This window comes from Astatotilapia calliptera, chromosome 2 (assembly GCF_964374335.1).
Source record: "Astatotilapia calliptera chromosome 2, fAstCal68.1, whole genome shotgun sequence".
In the NCBI taxonomy this organism is placed as follows: Eukaryota; Metazoa; Chordata; class Actinopteri; order Cichliformes; family Cichlidae; genus Astatotilapia; species Astatotilapia calliptera.
This window is the reverse complement of record NC_137423.1, coordinates 12,576,861-12,595,060: the sequence shown is the minus strand read 5'-3', so window position 1 is coordinate 12,595,060 and position 18,200 is coordinate 12,576,861. Positions and strand designations below refer to the sequence as shown.

Here is an 18,200-nt window from a genome sequence, read left to right as displayed (position 1 = left end):
ACTGCGGACAGTTAAATTAACCCCGTATTTCCAAGTGGATATCTGACGGATTAGTTTTTGAGACCTCTACATCATTAGTGTTTGATTTTTTAAATATTTTTTATGATAAACAATAAATTGTACATAAATGTCAGATGCAACAAAAATGATAGAAAAAATAAATTTCTTTCTTTTTCTTTTTCTTTTTTTTTTTGTCAAAGTTGTCCTGTTAAAAAAAACAGTAAATCTCACTGTTCATATTTTTTAAGTCTAACTCTAGGCAAGGACTCCTAGTAATGACATAGGATAGGATAGGATAGGATAGGATAGGATAGGATAGGATAGGATAGGATAGGATAGGATAGGATAGGATAGGATAGGATAGGATAGAACTTTATTAATCCCTCGGGTGGGTTCCTCTGGGAAATTCGACTTCCAAAAAAGCACAGCAACGACCGAAGTTACAGTTACAGAATTGTTATATATATATATATATATACACACACACACACACACACACACATATATAAATACAGAGACAAATATAAATAAAATATACAAAGGGGATAAATAGAATAAATAGGAATAAAAAATAAAAAAAAAATAAAAAATAAAAAATAAAAATACAAGTGAATGAATGACTGAATAATGTTCTTTGTCATCTGTTCCTGAAAGCTGTCTGTCGTTTCACACCAGTAAAGAAGATTTAAAAATAAATCAGTGTATATGACAGCTGTTGCTCAACAAACAAATGGCAAAACGTGAAAATATTTAACCTGTGATGTTATATTTCCCTGTAAGAGCCTCCAGATAGCTACAAAGTTTAATATTTATTAAACAGAATTGAGATGTTCCTACATTATACCTGCAATGTTTCAGCTGGTGGATAAAAATTTTGGAAATCATCCTTGTGAATGTCGATGTTGTGATAATTTCGCAGTCCTCTGCAGAAGCTGATAGCTGCAGTTCCAGATGGCTCGACGTGGTTTCTCTCTCTGAATGTGAGGGCTGCAATTACAGAAAAAACCCAACGTGATTCATCTACGTTCTATTTCCAGCTGCTGCTTGCACAGTCACACCTTCAACACATTCATTTTTGCTATTTCCTGTTTGCCCCTCGAAGCCACCTCTGAAGTTCACCAACTAACTAAATCACATATCGGAAAGCTAAACCACCTCTTAAACCGCAGCTTTACTTCCACAGAAAACTTGTGCAACATAATGAATTCGACCAAAATGAGCTGGAAAAAATGCTTTTGTTTAATAAAGGAGCAGGCATCCTGAGATTTGTTCCTCCTGTGCTATGTGCAGTGTAATACCAGCACTGTTAGCTAATAATAACTGATGGTTCACGGCTGACGAGCGATGCTAATGGAGAAGGGGCTAATTGTAGTCGCCCGGTCACGGCTGTGAGGAATTTCTCTGGCAGGAAAATGAACTTTATTCTTAAATTACAGGGCCCTCTGTGGCGGACGCGCCTGTCCTATTATGTGCTAATTAGCAGACACTTGGGACGCTTTAGCTAACGAGCCTGGGATAATTTTAACCCTCCACATGGCTACGAAGAAACATGCAGCACGATGCACAAGCACATACAGTCAGAATGCGAACATATGGCTCAGCTTCCATAAAATACACACGCTCACGCACACACTTCCTATACTTTCACAGGCTCCCAGCATGCACCAGCTTAGCTGCTGCTGTGCTAATTGGCTTGATGTGGTTCTGAAAATAGTATCTGTACAATCCCCTGTCTGCCTTCAGAAAAGATCATGCCCTTTCAATTCAGAGTCCCAGCAGGCTGTCAATAGGAAATTGCTGTGAATAAAAGGGGGCGGTTTAAAGGTGCATTTCACCTCAACTTCACATTCACTGTCCCTTTACTTAACACAAAGTACTACATGTATTTCTTGTTCCATTCTCTGTGATCAGCCTCATAGTTAATGTTCAGAAATAATAATAAGCATTAAGAAATACACGAGCAGACAAGTGAGAATAACTGCTTTTTTAAAATTGAGCTCTCTACTTACATTTACATTTTATTTGAGTGTTTTTTGATAAATGGCAGAAGGCAGCCTGAGCTGCCAAAAACATATGAGCGATTCTGAATGTTCTCAGCAAATTCAATGGCTGTTATCAGTGTTTATGTTTCCTCCTAATTCAGTGCAGGTCAATTCACACAAAACTACTAACAAGTGGAAGATGATGGGTTTCCAGGTTAAAATAACTAAAGTCCATATTTAGGGGTGGAGGGTGGCTGTGGTCTCTTTCACTCGACAGCCAGTTGTGATCAATCAAACATGGCGACATTTTGAAACCCTGAAAACGAGGGAAACAGCTATACAGAAACAACACCGCGCTCCCAGGCTGACGAAAAGCTACAGACGGAGCAGCAGGTATAGCATCACCTCGGCGTCCACCTTTTGGAGTGTTCGTGTTGCATACATTCGGCTGTGTTGCGTTGCAGGTTGCAGGTGGCCACTCTACCACAGGACTAACAGAGAAAGAGAATCACTGACACACAATTTACTGTAAACCACACACATGCAAATGGATGAAAAAAAAAGCCACATTAAGAAAATAATTATTGTTACTGAGAAAGAATCTGCTAAATTCACCAAAAATCAAAAAATGAACAAACTAGAAGTCATATTGTCCTTATTTCACAAACGTTAAAACTTCTGTGGCTCTTTCTTGTGAATCTCAACACTTTCTTCAGTCAAACGCGATCGACACCCTGCAGGAAACACTTCTGTGTAATGGCAACAATAATCCCATGGCAGTACCTGGTGCTATGAGTCATCCAGACATCGCGAGTGGGATTCACTGGGAGACATCCCAGTGCCTGCTCACCACCACGAGGTGCTTCACTGATAGTCTGCTTTTTAATTGAAAGGAATTAACTCGACTGTCAGTGTGATACTGCTAAGAGATCAGAGGGTCACGCCGTTTGATCAAAGTGAAGACACACATTTCAACCGCTATGCTGAACTACCAACCCCCTGCTGGTGTTCTCTCCCTGACCTTTGACCCACCCTGATCCCTCTGGGTAAATCCACTGCTCAAACAGTGATGAACTCTACATGCAACACAGTAAAATATTTCAGGTTCATGAAACAAATCAGCACTTGGACATGTTTAAATGAGTAACTTGTAACAAAAGTTGTTGGGCATTGCATGTTACCATTATTCAACATGGAAATGTCCCATTATCAGGGATGAATTAGAAGGCTGGATGTTAAACTAAAGACCTAATCTGTGTTGTATAGAGTGTCACAGATGCACATATTTTTCAATAGTTACACCCAAAAACAGCATGGTAACAAATAATGTAAATGTCATAGAATGGTGGGTTTTCCTCAGCAGTAACATTTCTCTCCATTAATAGGAACTGGCATGAATCATAAAGAGAATAAAGTATTGCATTATGCATTATGATGTAGGCCTGGTGTGTGTGTGTGTGTGTGTGTGTGTGTGTGTGTGTGTGTGTGTGTGTGTGTGTGTGTGTGTGTGTGTGTGTGTGTGTGTGTTCAGCTTGCCTATGCTCCCCCTCTCATCTCTTTCTGTTGGACTACCAGTCCACCAAGCTGCTTTTCTGATCTGCAGCTAGCGGCTTGACAACCTTTTGCTCATCCGAGGAAAATTCCATTACAGGCTGTTAGGACATGAGTAATGGCAGCTCTTCGGTTAACCGGCTCGGATGGAAGCAGACTAATGCTCAGCCATCGCTTTGCTTTTCACAGACAGATATTTGGCTCGTGTTTGCTTTCTTCTTTGCCTCATGGCTAAAGGAAAGGAGAGAAGCAGCCACTGCATCAAATCCACCATCTTTAAGAGAAACAGTCATCTATATAGACTGCCCATGAGTTTCTGAAGCCCTTCTTAACCCTCCACAGTTTGAGGAAGTCTTGTGGACTATTAGGCTCTGTGTTAGGATTTTCTCTGTTTCTCTAAAAACATTTTCTGTGAAGGTATTTCTAAATACACAATAATCATAGAATTATTCAAGAAAAACAGTCTGTAGAGTCTTCACACTTTTAAAAGTGAAACGATATCTGCACTCAATGTGACTAGTTTGCAAATTGCTGTAAAATGACTTCTGTTTTCTTACCTAGCTAGGTAGGATAGTTACATTGGCCGCCACAGGACAAACAGCAGTTGCAAAACTTTGTAAAAGGAGTCTGATACGAGGCTCTGAAAATCATTTCTGTCCATTAGCGATACTGAGGTGAGTTCTTGAGGATCCTGAAGTTTTCTGTCAGTAAGTGCCACTGTTTTTGTCACTGTTTGCATTTTAGCCACTGTTAGCCAGCATTAGCGAAACTTTCTTTAAAGTGAATCTACACTTAGCAAGTAAACTCTCATACAATATGAGAATGTAAGTAAACTGTTTTTCAGAGGGAAAGTGTGCTTTTTAGAACACTCGAATGTTAGCTGACACAATGTTAGCTTACAACTAGCTGTTTTTGTTGTTTTGCTGGCTCGTTGTCTGTTTGGAAATTTGGGTCACCTGTGTAATTAGCTAACAATAACTATTTGTGACAATATAGGTTATTAATAAGAATGTTTATGGATGTGTGACCACACTTCTTTGGTGAAGGGTACCACTTCTCTGATGATGAATAGATGCAGGCATGATTTTAAATGTACCTTGACATCCTTCATATGTGGTCAGTCTCTAGCCACATACATTAAGAGCGATTAGGTGGAACACAACTCAATCTCAGCTGATGTATTCAACACGACGGCTTCCACAAACTGGCGCCCGGTCCTATGTATTTTTAATGGATTAATTCTAAGTTCATGAGAATGCCTCAATTTGTTGGAAGCTGTAATTAAACACTAATCAGTGTATATTTATGAGCGCATCCTGTTTAAAACACGCACAGAATGACTGACTGCACCTTTAAGTAAATGATGTGTTTATAATGTATTTATGTTTTTAGCAGTGTTTTACAGATGCAGGTTGAGGTGGAGTTCTTTTGTGGAGGACTGTTTGTTCTCAGGTTATTTAATGATATTTGAAAAGGATGGGGAAGAAACCATGAAAAGTTTAAAGGCCACAATCATGAAGTTATTCCCTCTGCCTCCGTGGATGAGTCTGTGAGCAGATTTCACTGTCTTGGCAGAGGCATGGCAGAGGCTCCAACTGGATCTTTGGCTGGCACACCTTCATCACCTGAACTCTTGCCTTCAGTATTTAAGGACGAGCTCTTTCACTTCTTTAATATCGGATTGTAACAATATTTAAAGTGGTAGCATTTTCAGACTCTGTTCCTACTCCTAATTGCTTTGGGATTTTTGTGCTTACCTGTGATACTCCTTCTGCTCTCTTTCGTGTGCCAGCCAGCCGTCTGCCATCTCACCTCTGGGACTTGGTCTCTTTGAAAACAGCGCTGATCTTCGTCCTCCTTGCTGCTCCTGCCACAGAGAGGCTCAGATGTACTTCTAAGAAAAATCTTTGCAAAACTTTAAACTTGGTGAAGGCTGAACGTGGTCCTCCATTCCTTGTTTAGATCACACTAAAAATATGGTTGGTTTTGCTAACGACACTTTTTGTCATTTTTTAAACAAAGAATTACAATTTAGAGAATTTTTCTTTCAAATTTCTCAAAATTGTCCTTCACTTCATGTATATGAGAAAAGGCTGTTAGTTGCGGCTGTGGTATAACATCTCAAGTTATTCCATCCATTTCTGCAAAGTATAACTTGATTAGATCCTCAATTAATAGCAGGGATCACAAATGGCCAGCAGCAGCATTTATCATCATAGAGTCTATAGTCCTGACTCTCGTGTTGAAGGAAAGAATCTGAGCTTTAGGCTGGAATTCACAGAAAATTCACTTGATTCTTAACAGCATTATTCTTACTCATGAAAGCAAAATTCCCTGCTTTAACATAACATACTGTACTTGCATTTTTTGGTCATATCATCTGTCAAATGGCTTTTTTCGGGTTCACCAGTAGATACAGACTCATGTTTGTATAGAGAATAAACATTTAGTCAACATCACACCCTGTTACATCATATGGACATGCAAACACAGAGGAGACTGGCATAAAGGACCAGGATGTCTGGACGTTTTCCTGCCCCCGAGGTCAACCAAGACTGGAAAAAAATTTTTTTTAAATACACCATTAAAGGAGGAAGGTGCTGTCAGTGTGTTGCACGAGCTGTGTGTAAGAGGAAGTTCACGGGCTGAAAAATCAATGTTTCCCACTCGTCTGTGTGTCCGTGTTTGTAGTTTGATTCCTCTGAAACAATTTGATTAAAGTGCCTGGTTCAGACTGAAAGCTCGACTACATTTGCTTATCACATTCCCTTTGAAGTCCTTTTCCCACCCAGCAACGCTCTTTCCAGGAGTCACGGGTGTTTTCATCATCTTTTCATTATTTGAAAGGAGAAAGCACAAAAAACTGCCACTATCTCATTACTTTCACAATTACTCCAGTGGCTGTCAGAAAATACAGCCTAATCACAATCAAAAAAGGGAAAAATGTTATTGTTTGATCGGATTTTGATCTGGCAGCGCCTCGTCGCCGTTTCAAACGCCGGCTGAAAGACTTGATTTCTTTTACTGCTGCTTTCAAAGGAGTCTTTCATCTTCGGGATTTTTTGACATAATTCACAAGTCAATCTGACTGGTTGCATGGTGCAATGTCGAGGAAGGTAAAGCACATTAGAAGCAGAAAAAAGTCGACATTTACCGCAAAAAAATATCCATCACAAGGGAGTTGTTTAATCCAGCATCGAGCCGTAAAAGCTTCTTTATCCTGAGAAAACAAGTGAAAAGCCACCAACAGAAAAGAAATGCATTCATACGCTTCAAACGCTGATTAATTAGCACGATTCAAGGATTTAAAAAAAAAGAAATGGCATAAACATGAAAGTAGAAGAGTGAATCTGCTTCAAAAAATATCTGAACAAGTTGGAACAGCGAAAGAAACAGTCCCCACGAATCAAATACAAAGAAGGCATTCGCAGTAAAAAGTAGAAGTGCAAAGTAAACTCTGTGAACCCAATCATGCAGATTTGATTTAGCAATCGCATTAACTGTTCATTTCTGATCCATTTTCCACCTCAGAGGTGTCAATAGTGAACATTTTTATGAAATAACATTTTTCTGTTAAATCTTTGCTGGTGTTTTTAGTACAGTGAGGCAGCATGTGACCACTTTGACGTCCAGTCCAGTCGCATCAGTCATCAGACACGTGATGCATTCCTTCTTAATGTACCGCCGGATCTGGACTGCCGCCATCCTCACTTCCTGCTTGTTTCGGGGAATCTTTGTTGTCTCAGTTCAGTCTTTAGCAGTGACTGACAGAACTGGAGTCACAGGCTGAGGTCATTTCCCTGATTTCAAACTCAAAAACATTCCAAAAACTCTTTGGTAGCCTTGCCTTTATTTTGGTGATTATTTTCACCTTGTAGGGAAAATATGTAACATTTCGATGTGTCTGGATACAGCGAGGGTCAGAGGTGCTCTGTGTACAGCAGATCTCCTCGATCTCCTGGCTTTGGGCTCTTGAAGGCACAACCCCTCACTGCACTACTTTTAAAAGCTCGCCTCTTCTGATCAGCAGGTTAGCGTCACCTTATTGTCTAGTTGGTGGAGCTTTGAATGCAACAGGTAAACCACACAGTCATACTGATGTGTAATTCAGTGTGCAGTAACATGTTGGACTGTGCAAAAGTCTTGAGCTGTGTTAAAGAATAAAAGTGGTCACTCCAAATACTGACTTTCAAGGTTTTTGCCTCATATACTGCACCTCCATGCATGTTTGAACATTTCAGTAAATCATTGCTCCTATGTCACATTTTCCTAGCAAAATATTTGGATGGCGAAAAGCTAGTTAAACACTGGTCTGCTGTTTTTTTGTCTTCTGTGATCAAGCTGCCTGACCTTCACTGTTTGGATGCGATTATAAAAATAACCTCAAATCTGCAAATTATTGTCACATTGTGCAATGCTGTGAGTTTCATTTAAAGCACGCCTAATTATATAACTTGTCATGGACACAGTTTATGCTTGTCTGACATCTGAGATCATAAACTGCAGCAATAGTCTGTCCCCAAACAATGAACAGATGATGCAGCTGTGCCACACAGAACTTTTAATTGACATCTTTTTAAATTGGGCTCAGAAGTGACGGCATCTCATTTTGTTAGACGCTCATCGCCTCGACACCTCTCTCCTTCCTTCCTCGCCTCCACTCAGATCTCTGGAGGAACTCACATTCAAGGTGAGGAGGTGAGGAGTGGAATCGAGGATGTGCAATCTGAGAAACAACAAAGGGGATTCGTTTACCACCATTGTTTTGTCCCACAGTGTACTGCACACCGTTTCATCACCGTTCACAGGATAGTGCCTGAGAATGCAATCAGAACACAAGGCATGTTGGCGTATGACTGAAGTTCAATAATTCCAGCAATTAAAATTAGATGAAAATGAAACAATTTAAAAAAAAAAAAAACTTTAAAAATATACAGAATTTCCAGTGAGAAAATCATTTAACAGCTTTTTATAGTTTAAATTATAAAAATGACAAGTTAAAGGCCATATTATATTTGATGAAGCATAAATGAAGTAATAACGTTGACAGCATATTTTTTCACATTTCCAGCTGTACCCATATAAAATCATCATAATAAAAACAGTAAAAGACAAATAATTAGCATTGGAAATAAGCTTTGCAGGTTTGAACTCTGTGATTTTTGTGCTGATAATAACATGCTAATAAATCAAAGAGACTAGACTGGTCAAAATGTCAGCGCTCTGTTCTGGGTAATTCAGTTACCCGCGCACGGAGAACGTTTTCCCAGGTACTGATCTGACAAGAGCGATGACTTCAGAAACTTCTAGATGAAGGCGATGTTATTGCAGCCTGCTCACGAGGATCTGTTTAATAAACCATGACACCAAAAACTATTTTTTGACACTAATGACCCTGACTTTTCAGCTTTAAAGAGGTATGCATGTAGAAAATGACACAGAGGAGGGTTGAATTATTTACATATAGTGCGTGTATGGATGCATTATTCATGTTCTGTGTAGGAAAAGCAGTTCAACAGTGTAATAAATCCCATTAAGTGTGAGTGTTGCTGAGCTCGTGAGGTTTTCTGGCCTCGTCACCTCGTTACCGATCACCGCAAAGTGCTGCTTAATTATTCCTTGCCACAGGGCCAAATGTTCATTATGCCACAACTAATTACTGCTACACTGGTGTAATCCTTTACAGCCAAACGGACACAGCAAAATGTGTGTGTGTGTTTGTGTGTGTGTGTGTGGCCAAAAGTTGTACACTAAATGGGATGGAAGTGCTCTTAATTTCAGTGAGAAAATGTGAGTTTAGATCACTGCAGGTGGAGATAAAGCTTAATTGCTTCAATTCTGACTTTTAGTCTGTTTAGCAGCTGTGATTAGTATTTCCCTTGCAGTCAAACATTTCAGCCAAATGTAAATTGGAGAGGGACAAAGCTTAGACGCCTGGGCAGTTCTTCAACTTTGTAAAAGGAATAATTATCCAAATGAACAAGAAGCTATTCCCACTTTATTTACCTTACAGAGATATCAGTAGTAAATGATTTGATTGATACTTTTTTAAATTCAGCCGTGGATCAAAGGACTTCGTGTCAAAGATAGTTTTCAGTGGGACATCTTTCAGGATTTCTTTCAGGGGAGAAAGAAGTGCCTGCATCGGAGTAATTCTGAGCAGCCCTAAAAAACTTGTGTGTGGAGGTTCAGAAAACTACAAAAATGCTGCAAACCAGCAGAAACGGGATGAAGAAGAGCAACGCAGACAGCATTACACAGGACAGAGACTGAGGCTATTTATACACCAGGGCAATTCAGGGGAATAGGAACAGGTGGACAATTAAGGTAACATGATAGGGGAAGGAAAACTACAAACAAGATAGAAAGGACAAAGAGTTTCAAAGTAAAACAGGAAATAAATAAGTGACAGGTTAAATACAGAGAAACATCAGAGAGGAGGGTGGAACCAAAAACTCAAGGAAAGCATTAATATAATAAAACCTGATGAAAACTACTGAACATGAGACAATAATGAAATATAAATAGAATAGATACAAAATCAAACAACTCAAACCCCGGACGATGGCCATACAGGTGTGAATGACTGTCTGTCTCTCTCTGCCCACGATGTACCTCGCCTCTTTCCTCCTGTCAGCAGGGATGTTTCAGCCTCCTTGAAACCGCTGAACGGGATATGCGATTCAGAAAATGGATGAATGAATGTATACAAATAAGCGTGAGCACACTGAATATAATTTGGGCTTTTTGCAGGGTGTTTGCTAATCATGCAGACTAAAAGGGCTGGATAGAATGTGGCACCAACACATCCTCTCTCCCGGCTCATCACATACTGACAGTTGTTCAGGACTCATTGTGGTCCAGCCATTCCAAACGTTACCCACCCATTTTGTAATCACTCTCAAAGATGTCACTGTTATGTCTGGTCCTTTACCTACTAGCAGGCTTCCAGTTCATCTTTTGGACCTCGGTTTTATTTTGCCCATGTGTTTAACTGCTGTTTTCTTTTCATGCATTATTTGGTTTTATTTCTGCATAAAAGTTATTTGGCAAGGATTTGTGCTTTGTTTTAAATGCCAAACGTCTTATTTGGTGTCCAACACCTTTTCTGCACTGGTCCTGTAAATACTGTACATACTGTAAATGTAGTATTAGGGCCACTTCCCACTATTAAACCAAATAACTCAAATTAGTTCAAACTGAACATTCTAAATAAATAATAGTCATATTCATTGTAAAACCGTTATATAACACAATGTTTTTATTGGATGTTCCTAATAAACTGGCCACTCAGTTTATATCTCACCGTAACAACAAAAAAATGATCTTGTTTTCTCTTCTTTGCATAATTAGAACCAGAAGAAAACAGCTTGACTGACTCAATTAAAATGTAAAAAAACTATTTTCCAATCAGTGCAGCCTTGCATGTTATGTCTTGTGTGCTAATGTGAACATGAAATGACTTATTAACTGTTGCTGTTATTAGTTATTTGTCAAACAATAACCGTTGGTAACAGGCCGCTAAGCTAGCAGTTTCCCCTGCCTGATATTCATTTTCTCATCTGACTCTGGAAGCAGTTTCTCTCAAAGTTAGTTTAGAAATGGAAGCCATAGCATTGACTGCTGTGTACTTCTTGAGCTCAGGTATTTAAAGTGTTTTGTGAGGTTCTTTTGGCAGAAAGGCTGAGCAGCAGTGGAGGGCCACTGTGTTAGTATGTGTCATTAGCTGTTGAAGTGAGGTGTGAAAAATGCTAGAGCTTTTGTCTGTAAGTGGTTTGCATTTTCTCATTATAGCAGGATTTCAGTGGTGCTAACAGAGTTTGGTTGTTTCACCCCTTCAGGTAATTACACATTCTTCATGTCTATGGATAGAAAATGGAAAGCGAGCTGAAAGAATGCCAAGAAATGCTTCCACAAAGAATGATAATGATAAGAATAATGACCCTGTTCATGTGAAGACTTCAGGGTTGAGTCTCAATAAACACATACATCCAGGTAGACTCAAATCATTTAACGTTTTTTTGAAAGAAACAGAAGCTCAGTAGATAAATGTGATAACTTCCATAACAATTTTGGTTTCATTTGGTTTAGAGGTTTATTTTTGATGTAAACTTGTAACTTTTTTTAGATTTCATAACTTTAACATTCTGCTACCTGCAGCCCCAGGTTGAGTGGTCTGATGGGTGGCGTTGTTAAATTGGCACTTGTGCGAAACTACAGGTGTAGAGTGATAGCAGGTGACATCACTGCTACTACCTGCTGGACCACACTGACCAGGGAAGGAGGCACGGCGCTAGTAGACATGGGTGATTGCAACACTTACGGCAGGTAAATAATAAAAGATAAATGAACTGAAGTCGGCCATCTTGAATACAACTTTTGTTTTTTCAATAGGAAGAGGGCCATGTGACACATCAAACTTATTGGTAATGTCACAAGACAAACAATGGTGTGCTTGGTTTCAACGTAACTTTATTCTTTCATGGGTTATTTACAAGTTTCTCTTTGTTCACAGCCATTGACATGTCGAAGAGGTTAACACTTGAGGAGCGGATCGAAATTGTGTTGATATCTGGTGAACGCAGTAACCGGGTCATTGCAGCAGATTTCAATGCAAGACACCCTACGAGACCACCCATCTCCCATGCTACAGTTAGCAAACTGCTTGCTAAGTTTCGTGAAACTGGTTCAGTGTTGGATTTGCCAAAATGTGGACGCAAGAAAACTGTCACTAATGAAGAAACATCAGTGGCTGTCCTAGCTTCATTCAGCAATTCAGTAGCACTCGCCGCATGTCACTGGAGAGTGGCATTAGTCGAACATCCCTTCGGCGGATATTAGCTACTCACAAATGGCACCCTTACAAACTCCAGCTACTGCAGCATCTCAATGACGATGACCCAGATCGGCGCACAGAATTTGCAGAATGGGCAAAACAAAAATTGGAACAGGACCCTCAGTTCACGCAGAAGATTTTGTTCAGTGATGAGGCAAACTTTTATGTGAATGGTGAAGTTAACAAACAAAACCACCGCAACACAACAAAAGTGATGGTTTGGTGTGGTTTATGGGGTACAACGATAGTGGGTCTATTCTTCATCAATGGAAACCTCAAGGCCACTGGATACTTGAAATCGCTACATGATGATGTGTTTCCCTCTTTATGCACTGAAGCTGGCACGTTCCCTGAGTTTTTCCAGCAAGATGGTGCACCACCACATTATGGGTGCCAGGTCCAAGCATTCCTAGATGAACAGTTTCCTGGAAAGTGAATTGGTCGTCGTGGCCAGTTGAATGGCCCCCAAGGTCACCCGATCTGACCCCCTTAGACTTTTATCTTTGGGGTCATCTGAAGGCAATTTTCTATGGTGTGAAGATATGAGATGTGCAGCACCTGAAACTACGGATACTGGATGGCTGTGCTGGCATTTCTCCTGCGGTGTTGCTATCAGTGTGTGAAGAGTGGGAGAAGAGGGTTGTATTGACAATCCAACACAATGGGCAGCACATTGAACACATTTTATTAGTGGTCAGAAACTTGTAAGTAACTCATGAAAGAATAAAGTTAAGTTGAAACGAAGCACACCATTGTTTTTCTTGTTACATTACCAATAGGTTTGATGTGTCACATGGCCCTCTTCCTATTGAAAAAACAAAAGTTGTATCCAAGATGGCCAACTTCTAAATGGCCACCATGGTCACCACCCATCTTGAGGAGTTTGCCCCTTCACATATACTAATGTACCACAAACAGGACTTTAATATCACCAACCATTCCCATGTTATTACGGTGTATCCATATAAATTGCCCACCCTGTAGTTTATGTTCACTAAACAACACTTCAGGAGGAATTTTGAGAGGTCACTAAAGCTCCAGTGTTAACAGCATCATTACTACATTTATGTCAATAGTGTGTTAACCTGAAATGCTAGACTATTAGCAAAGCACATTAGCCATGTGTTATTGTTAAAGATGAGCCCCCACACTATCATTAAGCTAGCAGCTATGGCTAATTTTAAGGCTGATGTTAATTTGGGAGCAAGGCATCAGATGTTAATAATTTAACAAAATAATTTGAGTGTAGAAAGTGTTATGTTTCTTTAGTCCCAGGCTAAAAACGACTGAACAGCAACTAGACAGAAACAGAGCCATCCTGCCCCAACTGTATTTTATCAACAATGAAAATACTGCACCAAGTCAGCAGAACCTGCTTTTGACCTTATTGTACGTATTGCACTGTTCTAAATGGTTAAACATGTAAAAGATCATGCAAAATAGCCAAGTCTTGTTTGTCTCACAATGTGAATTTTTTCTTACTAAACTAGTAACCATAAATAAGTATATGCACTTTGGTACTTTTATCCACATGTGAACAGTTTTACCTGCAACGTCACCTGCTGCACAGTGCAAACTCTGCTCTGGCATGAGCAGTGTTGGGCAAGTTACTTTGAAAAAGTAATTAATTATAGTTACTAGTTACTTATTCAAAAAAGTAACTGAGTTAGTAACTGAGTTACAAGATTCTAAAAGCAATTAATTACTTGAAAAATATCTATTGCATTAAAAACATGTTTAACCATGGGGTCCAGGGCAGGGCTGGACTGGGACAAAAAATCGGCCCGGGCATGTTGACTAGAGACCGGCCCACCAAAAATGTGATGTCGTTCAGGGGTAAAACTGCAAAGGATTCTGGGAACTTGTGGCAAGAGGTACTAGCGCATGCAGGCTTTCAATTGAACTCAGTTACACAGCGATAAAAAGAAACACAAAAAATGGCAAGAAGCTGTTGTATTATTAACTGCAATAGCCGGTGTTGTGCCAAAAAGTGATTGTCTGCCAAAAAGTGATTTCCGGTATTTGCCAAAAACTGATTGCTCGTATTTAAATTGCTATAAGTAACTTGTTGGGCTATAATATGTGAAACATATGTCAAATGCATCCCTCATGGATGACATAAAGTCATCTCTCCATCTCTCTCTCCTGCTCTTTTATTTCTCTCTCTTGCTCCATCTCTCTCTGCTGCTCTTCTGTCTCCTCTTCTCTTGCCTCCCTTTTCCCTTATCCACCTGCTGGCCTCCACCACTTGCTGATGTTGCTAAATCTGTGGAAGCTATGCCATAGCTACCGCCAAACAATTCAGTTATTTTTACACATTTGGCAGCGTCTGCCTGAAGGGCTTGTTTCTTTTTGGCCCTAATTTTTTCTGCACCTCCTTTCCTTTTTTTGTTCTCCATTTTCTTTAGTTCGTCTATAAGATTGCTAAACAAAGGGGAGGGTGCATCCGACCTCCTCGGCTGTAATTGGTCTAGCCCAGAGTCGATCATGACCAATTGGCCAATCCAACACCTTTCATTATTTATACCCTTGCAAAAAAAAAATAAATCGATCGGTCCATAAAAACAAAAAATCGCCAGCGGCCCACCAGGCAAATGGCCAGTCCAGCTATGGTCCAGGGTATAATTGGCCATTTTTAACTACTTTTGATTTTACCTCTACATTTCACCTTTAAAGACTACTTACTTTGCCTTGTTTGGTATCATCCTTTTCAGCACAAATTCATGTGTCTGAATTTACAGTTATGTTTTCATTTTCACATACTGTATTAAAAAATTGATCTAAAATCAGACAAAAACAACATGCAGTCCGAGTAGATAAAGTTATATTTTTTACTGTAACAACCACAAACATGTTTATTGAATCATATTTCATAACTTTAAATGCAAATATAAATTGTCGATTTTAAAATCATATGCACAAGTTTTGCAAGTAATTTGCAGCCATTTACCTTTTACCCTTTTTTATAACCATTTCAAACTGTTTACATAACAATCTGCATTCAATAACAAATTATTTGTGCCACTCCAAAAGAACAGTTTCTGTCCACTATAAAGGAGAACATTACAGCCTGATACCTGCAGGTCTGACAGCAGCAGGTGAATCACTTCTACTGTTTTCATTCAGCATTGTTCTGACACACAACACAAAACTATCTACAACACTACACACTAACAAAACAAGACAACACATTAACTACACACTCCAAACACGCTAAACATCACATCTCAAAACTTTCTCTCTCTCTCTCTCGTGCCGTCACTCCTAAAACTTCCCCCTCTTCCTAAACAACCAAATGTCATGTTGTTGTCGACATGGTGCATTTTTCCACCAAAAGGAACGGGCTGTTTTTTGTTTTTGTTTTATTTTTTGGTCATAAGCAGAGAGTGCTTGCTAGTGTTGTCCTTAGACAGTAAACGTGACTCTGGTTTTATGTGACCTATCAGCACAATTTAAAAACTGGTATATCTCACCAGTTCCTTTGTTTTGTTTTGTTGCTGTGTCAGCTTGAAGAGGTCATGTGATTGGCTTACCACGACTGGGTCATTCTTACTATTCGGTGCCATTTGAGTCCTAATGACATAATATGGTATATTTAGTGTAAAACTTGTCTAATGCTTATTTCTAAACCATTTTCTTGTATGTTTAACCCCCCTCTACCATAGAACACATTGATATATACACAGGATAAATACATTAAAAGTAAATTACTTTTATTTTAGCACAAGTCACTAAAGTACTATGTCCCCAGTCATGCTTGCTCGACTTCAGTTACAAATATAACTTAAAAAAAAAAAAGAAATCTAGATTTTTCATCATTTCTGGATTGGCTTATTTCTAATGTTCCTCATCAAATGTTCTTTTTTATTATTAATGCATGTTTAATACTTAAAATCTTTAAAAAATGTTGTGTCCCTGAATCAACTGTCACCCCTGTTACTCTGATAAGAATTCCATAGAACACATCACCTGATTATTCTTTTAGTCACATGACACTCCCGGATGTAATATATTTTGGAGGGAAAACTTTCAAGAAGAAGACGAGTAAGTACCACTCTTTAATCAACCCTTTTTTCAATGTTTTAGCAAGATTTTGTAATGTGGCAAAGCATAACACGTCCAACCTGTTACGCTTATTAATAGTGGAAACATTTTTTTTTTTGTAATTTTTATAATATGCCTAATAAACATGTTAAAAATGGTTCTTAGTGGTCACCATGTACTAGCTTGTTGTTCATCATACTAGTAGTAATGGCTAAGTTTAGCATAAAATCTCCCCCCTGATACCGTCACCCCTGTTATTGCTATGCACTGTAACAGGGGGGACACATGGTAACAGGGGGGACGTAAGATGATAGAAGTTTAGTGTTTAGGGTTATTTATACAAGTGTGTATTGGTAATTATTATTAACCTGTATATATATACTTTTAGAAGATTTTGAATAGTATACATTTTTCAGGGAATGGCACCAATGTCTGCTGCGGAGAAGCAGCGGCGCTACCGAGCACGTCGTGATGCTGACCCTGAGAGAAGACAGATATATCTCAATAAAGAGAAAGAGAAGTGGAGAAAGGACAGAGAGGAAGGGGGAAAAAAAGAAAGTGGCAGATCTCAGTGAACGACAGAAGAGAGCACAGAGAAAGCAGTGGCGAGAAAGGAAAAGAAAGCAGAGGGCTAGTGCCAAAGGCAGGACAGAATTTGAGGCTATGAATACTCCTCCCCTAAGTCCAGAATATTCCCTAGAGCCAGAAAATGCCCCGCAACCAGGACCCTCAAGGTTAGAAGAAGAGTTGACAGTTCAATGCTTTGCTGATTAGGTAGATTTTGTATTTGAATGATAAAACGTGATTTTGCCCTAAAACGAGAGAGAGAGCGAGAGAGAGAGTGAGTGTGTGTGTGTGTGTGTGTGTGTGTGTGTGTGTGTGTGTGAGTCTACCTGCCTAATACATTATAAACATATAATATCCAACGTCTATCTTATACTGTATCTAAACATTTATCTAAAAATATATATATAATAATTGTGACAATATTTCCTGTGTTGTAGGCAATACATTGTTGGACGAAGGAATATTAGACAGGGAAGAAGGAGACTCAAGAATGAAATTAAAGAGTTAAAGGCCTTGTTGGAAAAGGAAAAGAGAAAAAAAGAAAAATACAAGAAGAGGTGCCAGCGTTTGGGTGGGGAAAAAAAATCCCCACGTTCTAAAGTGGATGCACTGCTGCGTCATGAAACAGTTAGCAACACAATTAGGAAAAGACTATTACTGCAGGAATCAATCATTGAGGAAATCAGGAATAAATACAAAAACACCAAAAAGGAACGAGAGAGGCAAATTATTGCAAAAACGACAATAGGAAAAATTATAAAGAAATACAGGCTACAGAGGGCTGCACAGACAGCTCTAGGCTTTTCAAAAAAGCGTGGTCAAAGACAAGATGGAGGGCTCATAACCTTTGAAAGAAAGGAAAGCAATAGATTACCAGTTGATTGCAAGCAGAAAATAAAGGCCTTCTTCTTAAGAGATGACGTCAGTCGGATGACAACAGGACGAAAGCAAACTAACTCAAAAGAAAATAAAAAAACAGAAACGTTTGCTAACTGATTCACTGAAGAATCTGCACCATAAGTTTCTTTCAGAAACTGAGCATCAGGTCTCATATTCTTGTTTCTGCACCTTAAGACCATTTTGGGTTGTGGTGCCCACAGAAGCTGATCGTGAAACCTGTCAGTGCAGGACACATGAGAACTTACAGTTCATGGCCAATGCCCTGTATGTCCAAGGTCTGTCAGCAACAAAACACATTGAAGAGATGGTAGATGCAACAA

At 39.3% G+C, this 18,200-nt stretch overlaps 1 long non-coding RNA gene across 1 annotated transcript; it reads left to right on the top strand.

Moving 5' to 3' along the window:
* The first annotated feature begins 15,608 nt into the window (after positions 1-15,608).
* LOC113032156 (uncharacterized) lies at positions 15,609-17,962 on the top strand. The gene is made up of 2 exons (XR_003273843.2): positions 15,609-17,147; positions 17,418-17,962. It is a non-coding gene; the product is annotated as an uncharacterized LOC113032156 (long non-coding RNA).
* The last annotated feature ends 238 nt before the right edge of the window (positions 17,963-18,200 follow it).